Source organism: Castor canadensis, chromosome 18 (genome assembly GCF_047511655.1).
Source record: "Castor canadensis chromosome 18, mCasCan1.hap1v2, whole genome shotgun sequence".
Taxonomy (NCBI): Eukaryota; Metazoa; Chordata; class Mammalia; order Rodentia; family Castoridae; genus Castor; species Castor canadensis.
The window spans coordinates 5410657-5425039 of NC_133403.1; the positions used below are offsets into that span (position 1 = coordinate 5410657).

General features: G+C 37.5%; 1 pseudogene; it reads left to right on the forward strand.

Annotated features, from left to right (window-relative positions):
• Positions 1-14383, forward strand: part of LOC141418860 (zinc finger protein 280B-like) — a 56097-nt pseudogene that overhangs the window by 20182 nt on the left and 21532 nt on the right.

Here is a 14383-nt window from a genome sequence, read left to right on the forward strand (position 1 = left end):
GTGGCAGTTTATGTAAATGAAGCACTGGAACTTGTGACCACACTTTTCTAGAATGAAAAGTGTAAAAAATGGAACAACCATGTTTGTTATCTGAGGAAGAACAAAATCCAGAACCAGAGAAGAGATTAAAAGAAACCAAAGAAATAGATGATGAAGATGCTGAACTGATTTTTGTTGGGGTGGAATGTGTAAGTGAAGATGCTGAGCTGGTCTTTGTTGGGGTAACTTCAAATTCAAAACCAGTGGTTTCAAACATTTTGAACAGAGTCACCCCAGGTTCATGTTCAAGGAGAAAAAAGTATGGCCGTCTTAGGAAAAAAAATGCTCACAGAGTGCAGCCTACAAGTCCTATGGCCTCCACATCAGAAACAGTGATTGTCTTGCCAGCATCTCCATCTGAATCAAGATCAACAGTCCTATTATTGGGCCTTTATCTATACCTGATTATAAAGATAATTCACCACAAGTCGTGCCTGCTAGATCTTCAGAGTTATGTTCTCCTGTGGTTACATTCACAAGTTCATTGCATCATCTAGTAAGGGCAGGACTTTCAGTAGGAGACGTGAATGAAAGTCCTTGTACAGCAAAGCGAGGTTCCACTTCTGAAGTAAATAGCATAAATCCTCAAAGGCCTGAACCCAGTGATGGAATCATAGAGGGATGTTCTTCAACTTTGTCCCCTTCGGGCATTTTTCATACAGTGAGTCCTCAGCAAAGTACACCCTTCGGTGATGTTCCTGCCTCATTGAGCCATGTTTAGAATGAGTACTTTGTCCAACAGCTTTTCCAAAGGACAGTGCCCATCTCAAGCCCACAGATTTAAATCCTGATAGGGAAAATGGATTGACAAAAATAGACTTTTCAAGTCCAGCAAGTCCGAACAAGAACGCTGATCCCAAAAAAGAAAATCTAATTATGTTATTGAGTGACTTTTACTATGGACATTATAAAGGAGATGGGCAGCCAAAACCAAAGACTTATGCAACCTTTAAATGCCTATGCTGCTTGAAATTTCTAAAAAATGTTAAGTTTATGAATCACGTAAAGCGTTATTTGGAACTCGAGAAGCAGAGGAGTAACAGCTGGGAAAACCCCACCACTTGCCAGCACTGCCACCGCCAGTTTCCCACTCTCTTCCAGCTAGAACTTCATGTTGACAGTGTGCACACTACCCAGGAGCCCTCTTCTATCTGTAAAATCTGTGAGTTGTCATTTGAAACAGATCAGGTTCTCTTACAACACATGAAGGACAATCATAAGCCTGGGGAGATGCCCTGTGTGTGCCAGGTTTGCAATTATAGGTCATCAGCCTTTGCCAATGTGGAAGCACATTTCACAAAGTGCCATGTGAACACTAAAAATCTGCTTTGTCCATTTTGTCTCAAAATATTCAAAGCTGGAACACCATACATGTGTCATTATAGGGGACACTGGGAAAGGAGTGTTCACCAGTGTTCTAAATGTTGGCTTCAGTTCTTAATTTTCAAGGAGAAAATGGAACATAAGACCCAGTGTCATCAAATGTTTAAGAAGCCTAAGCAACTAGAAGGATTGCCTCCTGAGACAAAAGTCATTATTCAAGTGTCACTCGGACCTGTTCAGTCTGAGTCAGCAAACATAGCATCCATTACTGTGAGCACAACTGACTGTGAACTATCTTCCCCCAAGTCTAAAAGTAGAATTTTAAAAAAGCTACATTAATTCTAGTTTTGACCAACCCAAAGCAAATACTTCAATCGAAATAACTCCTGTAGAAACAAAAAATGCAAACAATACATCAGTCAGTAGCATCAAAAACAGTGAAACTAATGAATTTTTTTTTAAGTTCATGATAATGCAGTATTTTTCCCCCAGTGCTGGGGAACATGCTAGGCAAGTCCTCTACCACTGAGTCACGTTCCCAGCTTCTGCAGTGTTGTTTGATTGAATTTTGAGGTATTTAAGATATATTACCTAGTTTTCATGTTAACTAGCTCAACACATGAAAAGTGTTTGTGTGTATATGTTTGAATGAGAGAAAGGAAAAACATAAGTGGAAACCTATTTATTATTTTGGTATTTCATATTACTCATAAGCTTGGAAGTTCTACATAATGAATTTGTACAGCTTTTGAAGTATTTAATTTTATTTTCCACGTATTACAGATTTCATTATTAACACTAATCAGACTGGAGTGACTTTGTTATTTCCTGGCCAGTTTGCTCACGAACTCTCAGAAGTGCTTCTTTGCTGGCATAAAATCACCTGGTTCTGAAAGCCTAGGTATGGTATGAATGGAGATCAGGAAGGCACTGGTTAGTCAAGGGAGAGCAGTGGCTCCTTGTCCCAATGAGAGATAGGCACACGTTCACTCTAATATTGGAGCCAAGGCAGAAGAAACACTACTCCATAGTGCGTTTACCTAAGGGAAGAACATCAAAGAAGCAAAACCATTCTTGTAAAATGCCTGAGTTTGTGAAGATTCTCTGCACTATAGCTTTAGCTTCATATGAAGAAGCAACAGTAATTAACAGAATGGGAACTGGTGCCAATGGACTTCCTCTTGAATGATCTAATGAGAAAACGGATTTACTCCCCTCCCTTTCACTAGCCATTAGTGGAGAATGAACAGGCCATCTTCCTCTTAACTGCAGCAGTGACAATGCTGTGTTACTATAGAGAAAGAAGCACTGGCATCTATAGTCTAAACTACACCGGACCCACATTTTAACTGAGAATGGCCAAACAAATGGTATCTCTAGTTCATGGCCTGTGCTAAATTCAGTTCTGCTGCTGTTAATCTGCAATGGGGGCTTGTCCAAGAACAGTGGTTAAAGTGGACAAAAATAGCCCAGGGCAGCTGATTAAAATTAAACCCAGTATAAGACCTGTCCTTATGTTTTTTGGTAAACGTGTATCTAAAGGTAATTGAGCACTGTGAAGCTTGAAATTTTGTATATTGCTTTGGATGTGAGTGTATAAATTAATAGTTTTTTCTTTGTTATATGTATTATTTCCCAGTTGATCACACTATCACTGTTTGGGTCTTACTTGAAGTGCACCAGTGTGCAAGGAATGTCCTGTTGTTAACTCTAAGACTTACTAAGTACTAAGGTTTAGAGTTATCCTTCATTGGATATATTGTGCTATTTGATATATCACTATACTGTAGAGGGACCTTCTTTCCTTGCCCTTCCCAAGCATCAAATATAGTTTCTGAATATTGGTTCCTAAACATCAGCAGCTTCTACTGCTTTTGTGAGTTCCCAGGGTTGTCTTTCTGGGTCTGGTGCCATCTGTTGTTCCTCCATCCTCAAGAGAGCACCATCGCTCTGTTCCAGTCAAGGAATCTAGCACACTGGTTGTAAACATCTCTACTTTTCTCATTCCTTCCCTTAAAGGTACCTTATCTCACCAGGAATGGTGGAGTATACCTGTCATCCCAGCCCTTGGGAGTCTGAGGCAGGAGAATCATGAGTTCCAGGCTACCCTGGGCTACTTCAATCTAGTTAAATTTTCTGTTTTCACAGAGAGCTGGAAAGAGATAATCATCAGACCGTGGCATCCTCATTAGAGTTGAGGAAGGAAGGGTTACAGAGAAGTGGTTGTGAGTAGATTCTGTTGTATTTGTTTACTTCATGCTTGATTGACTGATTCATTTGCACATTGGAGATTTTACTAGGCCTTTTCAGTTATTTTACTTAGGCCAAGGCACATTGCTAAAATTTGATCCCAAACCCTTTCTTCAGGTGTAGAAAATGTATGCATTTATCCAGTGTGTTCTGGTGGAAACTTGTACTGTGTGTAACTAAATCAACAGAGTATTATTGTATACTCTGTTTCTACTGAAAAATAAGAACTATTTTAGTTCTATGTTTGAGGGATTGCTTAGTGTTAAGTGATATTTCATTAGCGCTTGCTCCTAAGGAGTACAAATTGTCATTTATTGCTAATTATAAGCTCGTGGTCTGGCCCCTGGCTACCTCCTGCTTTCTTTGTCTGCCTTGCTTTACTACCTTATTCTCTGCTGATGCACTGTTTTGACATACTGGCCTTGTTATTTCTGAAGTAAGTCACATCTCTTCTGATTCAAAGGCTGCACATGCTTTTCTCTTTCTTGGAATGTTCTTTCCCCAGGTCTGCATGACTTGTACCTCACCTTTGATTCATTGAGTTTCACCAAGGTTCTTAGAGTAAGTAACTAGAAATCTCTGCTGTTTAAAGCCTTACTTATTCCTTCTCTCTAAAGGCAATTTGCTTCCTCTACAGTTCAGCTGTTTTCTATATAGTCACTAAAAAGCTGAGAAGAAATCATTGTCAAGGGCTTTGCTTCTGTCTTAGAATTGAGCTATCTTGAGTCAATTTCTGTGCCTACAACCAAAAGAAAATTAATATTGTAAGTTGAGTCTTTCAGAAGTTTTCTGTTTTTGTATTCATAGCGCTATATTTTTTAAAGCAATGTCACTTTGTTTTGTTTACAAATATATTGGATATCTGTCCAGATTACTATTTTATTACCCTTTGTGAATTTTGTCTATTTTGCTGCTTGTTCTTCCAGATGAAATTTATTTTATTAATGTTGTGAACAATGCTAAGTAAAATAACAATTATAGTAATAAAATGTTTTGTGAAAAACTTTTTTTGCTCTGTTTTCTTTCCACCAATAATGTGATACATTTTTAGTTCTATTTAATTTTTATTTAGTAACTACTGCTGGTTGCATTTATTTTTAGTCTTATTTCATTGGCCAGAACGTCTACTCAATGATATATATGGTGGATTTAATAGGCCTCTTGTTCTTGGTTTAATGGAAAATGATTTACTATTAAAGATAATGAGTATATTGCTTAAGGAATTACTATTTCCATTTTTAGGATTCTTAAAGAGAATTATTTTATTTTATTGGATAGCTTACAACATATATTGAGACAATTACTTACTTTTTCTTCACTGACTCAAGGTTTTGCTTGGCTGCCTTCACAACTTTCTTATTAGAAACCAACCTTTCTTAAGCCAGTCATGGTGAAGCTGTAATCCTACTACTCGGGACTGAGGCAGGAGGAATACAAGTTTGGTGCTAGTCTGAGCTATACCACAAGACTCTGTGTCACAAAATAAAAAAGGGCAGCTGGCGACATGGCTCAAGCGGTAGAGCAGTTGCCCTAACATGCACAAGATCCTGGATTCAATCCCCAGTACTGCAAGACAAAACAAACCTTCCTTCCTTTAAGCGAAAGCAGTGCACTTGGGGTAGAATATTATCTTCATTATTTAGAATCCTATTTCCTTTCATTTTATAAAAGATACTTCCCTTCCTCAGATTTGTCATCGTTTTATCAATGTTTCTGATTTACCTTTTTTTTTCTTGTAGTACTGAGGCTTGAACTCAGGGCCTGTATCTTGAGTCACTCCACCAGCCCTTTTTTGTGAAGGGTTTTTTTGAGAGAGGGTCTCGCAAACTATTTGCTGGCTTCAAACTGCGATCCTCCTGAGTAGCTAGGATTACAGGTGTGAGCCACTGTCAGGCACCTGGCTCTGATTTACCTTTTCTAAGAAGCAGACTTCTTGATTTTCATTAAAATAGTTCATTAATTATATTCCTCATTTAGAAAATGAACTTGGTACACATAGGTTGTTTTTAAATATTGCAACAATGATTTCTTGAAGGTAATTTGATGAGTAAAGTTATTAATAATACAAAAAGCAGAAAAGATTACCAAAAATAAGCCATAGTTTTTAACAGCTTCAGGAAAGTGTTGATTAATACAGTCGCTTTCAAATTTGACACATATGGCATATAGTTTTAGCTCTTCAGTGCTCTCTACCAATAAAACACAATAGTAAAGAATTTGCTTCTGCAGTCTTGGAGAACATCTCTTAGTGTTGTGTTGGTGCTTCTCGGATGAAGCACACTAATCAGGACAGTCACATATTTATGTACACCCTAAGTTCCAGATATAAACACTGCAACCGAACTGATGGAGTATGATAAAATCATAAGTCCTCAGATTAGCCACAGCGGTTTCTCACGAATTACATGAAGTGCATAAAAATATGAAATGCAACACAGGTGGAATGGCAACTGACTTTCTGAAAGCTCACATACTAAAACTAAACATAGTTTCAGATTGAGGTGTGGAGCTATTCTGTTACCAGGTAGCACCCTCCCTTACCTTTTCAGTAGCACCTAGCTGCTGGTTTCTTAAAGCCAAACTAATGATGGTTTTTTTGAAGATCAAAATTGTCCATTGTCCTATCCAGGACTCCAAATGGAGGACTCTTCATGTGTCCTGATTCCTTTGCTTTGAGATAGCCCTGAAAAGGAAGAAAGATAATTGATAAGATATAATCTCCCGGAATGTCATCTCCTTACTACAAAAAACAGGAGCCTTTTACTCAACCAGATTCCAATAAAGGTTCCAAGTCAAACTTGAACTAGTATAAGGTTCACTAACATCCTACTGCCCAAAGTGAACACATGGTCAAGCATGAAGTGGGATGGGGAACATACTTCAGTAGGAGAACCTGCAGTTTCATGAATAGAGGTGGTAGTAGTGTTTGGAGTCAGTAATAAACCAGCCATTATAGGATTCTCAGGGCAGACAGCCATGTCTAAATGGGTAGATAGGCAGTTAAAATACACCAGTAGGGCTATGGATGTAGCTCAGTTGTCTAGCACTTGTCTAGTATATGCGAGGCCCAGAGTTTGACCCCCAGTGAAACACACACACACACACACACACACACCACTGACAGGTGCAACAACAGGTTATAGCATGGTATATACATAATATTCTCCCTGGAAATCTGGATCGGAACTTGCTTAGACCTGTGGTCTCAACATAAGGCTATATCTAGAATTTCTTTTACTTAGAAGAGCCAACATGCTCAAGAGAAAGTATGAAACTTTCCTTCTAGGTTCTGGTATACTGAGATCAATTCCTGGTGGTGATGACATAAACATTACATGTGAATTTTTATATCTAATACTTTAGCCTTATAAAAGAATCCCCTCACTGGGTTCTGAATGTATACTGTATATGTAGTTTCCCCATATCTATCTAGAAAGAGGTCGATACTGATAGCCTCTATTTAATTCCAACAAACCTAGATTCATTCTAACCTATTCTTCACATTATATCTTCCTTCTTTTTTGTGAGAAAAAAATAGTCCTCATTAGTCATAATATGCCCTCTTATTTGCTAATTTCTAATAGGCTAAAGAACATTATGTAGTTTCATAATTGCTAACTCATACTACTTGAGAAAACCTAACTAGTGCAGCCTTATCTGACATGGTTAGGGCAACTTTGTCCCCAGTGATGAGCTTAAAGAAGGAGGGGGACCACAAGTGTTTATTTTGTGTTCCATGAATCCATGTCCTGGGGACTCATCCAGCTTTCTACTGTAACTAGTATGGATAGTGACCATTGGTGACTTCCAGTGACTCTCCTCTCCATGGTATCATTGAGCTCCTGTGTTAGTTAGCTTTTGGTTGCTGTGACAAAATATCTGAGACATACAGGAAAGAAACGATTTATCTTGGCTCTGGTTTCAGAGGTTTGAGTGTATGGTCAGCTGGCTCCATTGCTTTTGGGTTTATGTGAGGCAGAACATCATGGTGGGGTGTGCATGATGAAGCAAAGCTGCTCACTTCATGGTGGCTGGGAAGCAAAGAGAGAAGGGACTGGGCCCCTTCTTCTCCAGTGACATAACTGCTTTCTACTAAGCCCCACCTCCTAATGTTTCCATTACCTCTCAGTAGTGCCCTAAGCTGGTGACCAACACGTTAATACATGAGATTTTGGAGAACACTCCCCAGATCCAAACTAAATTCAAGTCACCATAACCTGAGAATTGTATCTTGAAACCAAAAAAAGATACATTTTTGGAATGAGAGACAATGGCAGAGGGATCACTCCAAAGGCCAGTCTCTTGAAATCTTCATGAACCTGGGTGGTAAGCAAGAAGTAGGAAGAAGAGAAAAGGAGTCCAGGCCACAGACCAGTGTCCCAGCGACTCACTGGCAGCACAGGCTGATGCTGAGTGCTTTGCTGGCTCTTGTTTTTCCTCCAGGATGAAAGGTTTGTGTGTGGTACAAATCTGGCTTTCCACTTCTCTCACCTGTCCTCAGCTCAGAAAGCAACACCATTGCAAGAAGACAAGTTGGGGAGATTGTGACCTTTGAGTTTATCTGAGTTTGGCCTTTTACACAGCCCAGTGAATTCAGAACCCCTTAAATTTGAAATCCTGAGTTTCAAACTGCTCAACCTCTGAGGGAATGCATAGGGCCTGTGCTGCATTTCTCAAGAGAATATGAATGGTGATGCTGAGCAGGAAGGGTGGGTAATCTTCCATTTTTTATTATTTAAGTTTATTTAAAACTGCACATTAATGTGGCACCATGTGAAGTTTCAATACATGTACACATGGCCTAATGTTTAAATCGGGTTAAACATAATCTATCATCCCATTTATCATTTCTTCTGGCTTTTAAAAATATGCAATACATTATTGTCATCTGTTGTCGCCCTACTGGTCAATAGTATACCTATTTAATTGTAACTTAGTACCTATTGATAAGCCTTTCCCCATTCTTCTGCATCCCTACTCTCTCCAGCCTCTGGTAACCACAATTCTGCTGTCAAATTCTGTGACATCAATGTTTTTATATTGCACATGTGAGATCATGTAGTTACTCGTCTTTCTGTGCTAACATGTTTTATTAAGCATAATGGTATGCATTTCCACCCATGTTTTGAAAGTCATACAGTTTCATTTTTTAATGTCTGAATGGTACTCTATTTGTATGTGTACCACATTTTTCTTATCCATTAAGTGTTGGTGGACATTTAGATTGTTTCTATTTCTTGGCTATTGTGAATATTGGTGCAACGAGCATGGGAGTATAGATGTCTCTTCAACATTGATTTTATTCCTTTTGTGTACTCAGAGAGATTGCTAGATTCATATGGTACTAGTTTTAATTTTTTGTTGAGGAACCTCTGTCCTGTTTTCTATAACAACTGTACAAATTTATATTCCCACCAACAGTGTACAAGGTTTTCTTTTCTCCACATCTTTCCAGCATTTGCTTTCTTTATTCTTTTTGATAATAGCCATCCTTACAGGGTGAGGGGATATCTCATTGTGGTTTTGATGTGTGTTTCCATAATGACTACTTATCATATACCTGTTGGCACTTGTTTGTCTTCTTTTGAGAAATGTCTACTCAGGTTTATTGCCCACTTGTAATTGGGTTATTTGGGTCTTTTATTTTGTTTTTGTTTTTGCTGTTGAATCTTGGGAGTTATTTATGTACTCTAGATACTAGCCCCTTGTCAGATATAAAGTTTGCAGATACTTCCTTCCCTTCTATAGGTTGTGTCTTCATTCTGTTGATTGTTTTGTTGTGTAAAAGCTTTTTAGTTTGATGTAATCCCATGTCTCTTTGCCTTTATTTCCTGTGCTTTTGGGGTCTTGTCCTAAAACTCTTGCTCATTGCAATGTTCTGAAGCATTTCCCTATGCTTTTTTCTAGTGGATTCTGTTTCAGATCTTATATTTAAGTCTTATTCCGTTCTGAGTTGGTATTTGTAACTGATGAGAGATAGAGGTCCAGTTTCTTTCTTCTGTTTGTGGATGTCCAATTTTCCTAGCACCATTTATTGAAAAGATTGTTCTTTCCACAGCGCATGTTCTCAGCACCTTTGTCAAAAATCAGTTAACTGTAGACGCATGGGGGTACTTCCACAAAGTCTACTCTGTTCTGCTCGTCAATGGATCTGTAATTATGCCACTTTCAAGCATTGTGATTGCTATTGCTTTGCAGTATATTTTGAAGTCAAGTAGTATAATGCCTCTTGCTTTGTTGTTTTTGCTGAAAATGGTTTTGGTTTTTTTGTAGTTCCATGCAAATTTTAGTTTTGCTTTTTCTAATTCCTTGTCATTGATATTTTGATCAAAATTGCATTGATTTTGTAGATTATTTTGGGCATAATAGATAACTTAATAATATTCTTCCAATCCTCAAATGAGGGATGTTTTCCATTTTTTGAGTCTTCATCAGTTTCATTCATCAATGTTTTATAATTTTCATTATAGGGATCTTTCCTCTCTTTGGTTAAATTTACTGCTAGGTATTTAATTTTTATATCTATTATAAATTGGACTGCTTTCTTAATTTCTATTTCAGTTAACTTGCTATTGGCATATAGCAACATTATTGATTTTTACATACTGATTTTGTACCCTACAACTTTGCTGTATTTGCTTATTAGTTCTGATAGTGTTTTGGTGGAGCCTTTGGGGTCTTCCATATTAAGATCATGGCATCTGCAAATAGTGACAGTTTAACTTTTTCTTTTCTGAGTTGGATGCTCTTTATTTACTTCTCTTGCTTGATTGCTCTGGCTAGGACTTCCTGTACTATGTTGAATAAATGTGGTAAAAGTTAGGCACTGTTGTCGTGTTTTACATCTTCAAGAGAAAGCTTTCAGCTTTTCCCTATTCAGAATAATATTAACTGTTAACTTATTATAAATGGCTTTATTTGGTTAGGGTATATTCCTTCTATATCTACTTTGTTCGGGGTTTTTTTTTATCATGAAGTGACATTGAATTTTATCAAATGGCTTTTCTTCATTTATTGAGATGATCATAATGGTTTTTATGTTTCATTCTGTTTATGTGGGATATCATGTTTATTGAACTATCTTGCATATGTTGAGCCATCTTTGCATTCCTGGTATGAATCCCATTTAATCACAGTGAATAGTCTATGGATTTGGTCTGCTAGTATTTTGTAGAGGATTTTTACATCTGTATTCGTAGGTAATATTGCCTGTAGTTTTGTGGAGTTTTTGTTGTTGTTGTTCTGCTTACCTGGTTTTGGTATCATGGTATGCTAGCCTCATAAATTGTTTTTGGAAGACTTCCTGTTCTATTTTTCAGAATAATTAAAAGAAAGTTGGTATTAGTTCTTCTTTGATATTCCATTCTTTTATTCAACTGACAAATAGCTTTTCAACTTCCATTATTTTTTCCTACAATTTATAGCTTACTTTTCACTTTCTTACTAGAATCTTTTGTTGAGAAGAAGTTTTACTTTTTGTGAAGTCCAATCAATTTGTTCTTGGCATCTTTGTGTCTTTTCTATTCCAAGGTCATGAAGATACTTTCTTGTCTTAACTTTTTCTAGGAGTTTTACTGTTTTAGTTTTCTTATATAAGTCTTTAATCCATCTTGAGTTAATTTTGTTTATGATGTGAGATAGGAAGTCACAGTTAGCATTTTCCTCCCAAATATCCAGTTACTCTGGTACCATTCACTAAAAAAATTTTTTTCTCTTTGAATTCCATTGTCAATTTTGTTGAAACTTAAATCATTGTACATGTGTCAGTTTATGTCTGAAGTCTTTATTATATCCCACTGATCTCATTTGTCTATCCTTACATAGATCAATATAGTCTTAATTACTGTAACTTTATAGAAAGTTTCAAGATTACTAGGGCTATTCTAGTTTTGGGCATTCCCATGTATTTAAAAAATCACTGGATTTCTCTAGCCCACATGAATTTTGGTTGAAATTGGTTTTAATCTCTATAGTAATTGGGGGATACTCCATACTGTAGAAATACCTTGGTAGTTTTACTACCTTCAAATTTTTATATGTATTTTTTGTCTTGGAACTAAAATTAGACCTCTAATTTAATTTACCTTGATGAGAATATTAGATGAAGTTGGTCTTTATGTAAAAAAAGTTTCATTAACTTTTCTTGGCACATTTTAATGGCTTTTCAAGAAGGTTTCCAGTAGTGTGCATTTCACTTTTTATATAACAATAAGTTATTAAACTATGACAGCTGAAGCTGGCACTTTTTAGAAGAGGATAGATATTTCTGTGTGAGTTATTGTTATTTTAGACAGGTAAATGGCCATTAGACTTTGTCATATACAAACTCTGAAACTGAGTAGTTTTCCATTCCTCAACAAGTGTTCACAGATTATGAAGTTCAGGTAAATGTAAAGTGTCTCAAAGTCATGCTTGTTGTTTTCTTAATAGATATAGGGCCCATTTCAGCAACTCTTTCCAACTTGATCACATTTCAGTGCTACCTGTGAGTGGTACTTCTCAAACTGCTTCCTTTTCACAGCTTCCAGAGTCTGAATCATGAGGGATCTGACCAGTACTTTGTTCCCTCTTTTCATCATCATGTTGGTGAACTTACCAACCACTGGGTCTGCAAACACAGAGCTTGTTTACGTCGCTGGGGCCATTTGATGACCTGAGTTTTCTTGAGCGCCTGCTCATATTTCTCCTCCTTGGTGAGAGCCTTGCAGTCATGTTCTTTGTAAATTAGGGAATCCCTGAATTCAGGACCACAGTGGCTCCATCTCACCTGGGTTATCCCAGGAAGTCGCAAGCTAGCACAGTGCACACCATCCACCAGGCCTGACCACCCTCACACGACCTTCAGTCAGGAAAAACACTTTTTAAATAAATGTTATTTTAAAATAATCATAGACTCATAGCAAGTTTTAAATAATTATAGTATAAGGTTACAGACCTTACCCAGTTTTCACAATATTTTACATGCATTTTTTCTGTGTGTATTTGAGTGCAGTTATGTGAAATTTTATCCCATGTCTAGGTCAATGCAATCACCACCATCACCAAAACAGAACTGTCCTAGCACCACAAAGAGATCACTTCATGTTCACCTTTATGTACTTATGCTACATTCTTATCCCTGCCCCATGGCAATCACTGACCTAGTCTTCATTTCTATAGTTTTGTCAAAACATTTTATCATGGAAACAAAACAAAAATAATACACGTTTACTCCCAACAGTGGCAGAAATACAAGAAGATTGGAGGAATGAGACAAATATTTGAGATTACTCACAGACACTGACCACTCATTTCTGATGAGGTCCTTTTATCTTAGACACTGTAAGATATTTTGAGTATGGTAACAAAAGAAATGTTCTTACAGAGGCTCAAGATTCACAACCTAGTCCTGGACTTTATTCACACCTGTGGGCAGAGTTGTCTACTTAAATAGAACAATTAATGAGTTTATCAGAACCTGTGATCAAATAAGCATTCCTGTCTGGGTTCACTCATTCAGTAAGAGCTAATTGGCTCCTGTGTTAGGGGCATTCTTCTAGATTCCAGGAAGAATATGCCAGAGAACAGAATGGCACAGTTCCTGTCATGACAGCGTTTGTAGTCCAACAGCACAAGTACCTCTAGCCCACTTCTGAAATGTGAGGTTATGATTGGGTTTTCCTGTGTATAGGAAATGGTGGATGATTCCAGTCATGGAGATAATGCTATAAATAGATCCTTTAGAACCAAAAGGATTTCAATATTCATTCATTCATTCACTCAACTTTTAGAAATGATTACTTACCAAACACAAGCCGAATTGGAAAATTCCTATCCTCCTGGATTTTAGAAACTGATTGAGAAAATAAACTGGAAAAATTTAGATAGCAAGTGTAAAAATACAGGTCAGAAAAAATTATGCTTTTTCTTTTGAGGCCAGCTGTGAGTGGCTCACACCTATAATCCTATCCACTCAGGAGGCAGAGATCAGGAGAATTGCAGTTCGAAGCCAGCCCTGGCAAATAGTTTGTGAGATCCTCTCTCGAAAATACTCAACACAAAAAAGGACTGGTGGAGTGGCTCAAGGTATAGGCCTTGAGTTCAAACCCCAGTACTGCATAAAAGAAAGTACGTTTTTGTGACACCTGAGTTATGTGAGGGTAAATCTGCTTGGAGTGATCAAGGTTAAACCTGAATAAAATTTGGTATTTGAAAAAGGCCAACATATGGACGGATACGGTGGAGATGCTGAAGTGTTCAGTTAGTTCAGTGATGCATTCTGGATGAGACGTCATCCTATATAAAGGATTAGAGACAAGGAAAAAGTGTTGTCTGAATAACTAAAGGTGACTTGACTGGGCCACAGGGTGGGGCTGAGAAGGTATGCAAATGCCTCAATTAGGAATTTGGATTTGATGTTTTAGATGCTGTGTGATTTTTGGAGGGACTAGAGTTAGGAGCATACTTTTGGTTTGGAAAACACTAAATACGGATTGATATGAATGTAGATTGGAGGATCCTGGATAAAATGAAAGGAAAGGGAGAACGAGGCCAGTAGTCCACAGTGAAAGTGGAGAGCCCTCTCATGGGACTTACAGAAGACATTTTCAAAGAAAGAGAGAGATTGAGAGATTGTGATTTATTTGGCTCTTAACTCTTTTTTTCTCTACCTGGAGTTTGCTGCTTGTTCTTTCCCCACAGACACAGGACATGGGGCTTGAGCACCTCTCTCTTCCACGTGCCCCTTTAGGTCCTATGTTTATAAGAAAAAAGATAAACAAGTTGTAAATAT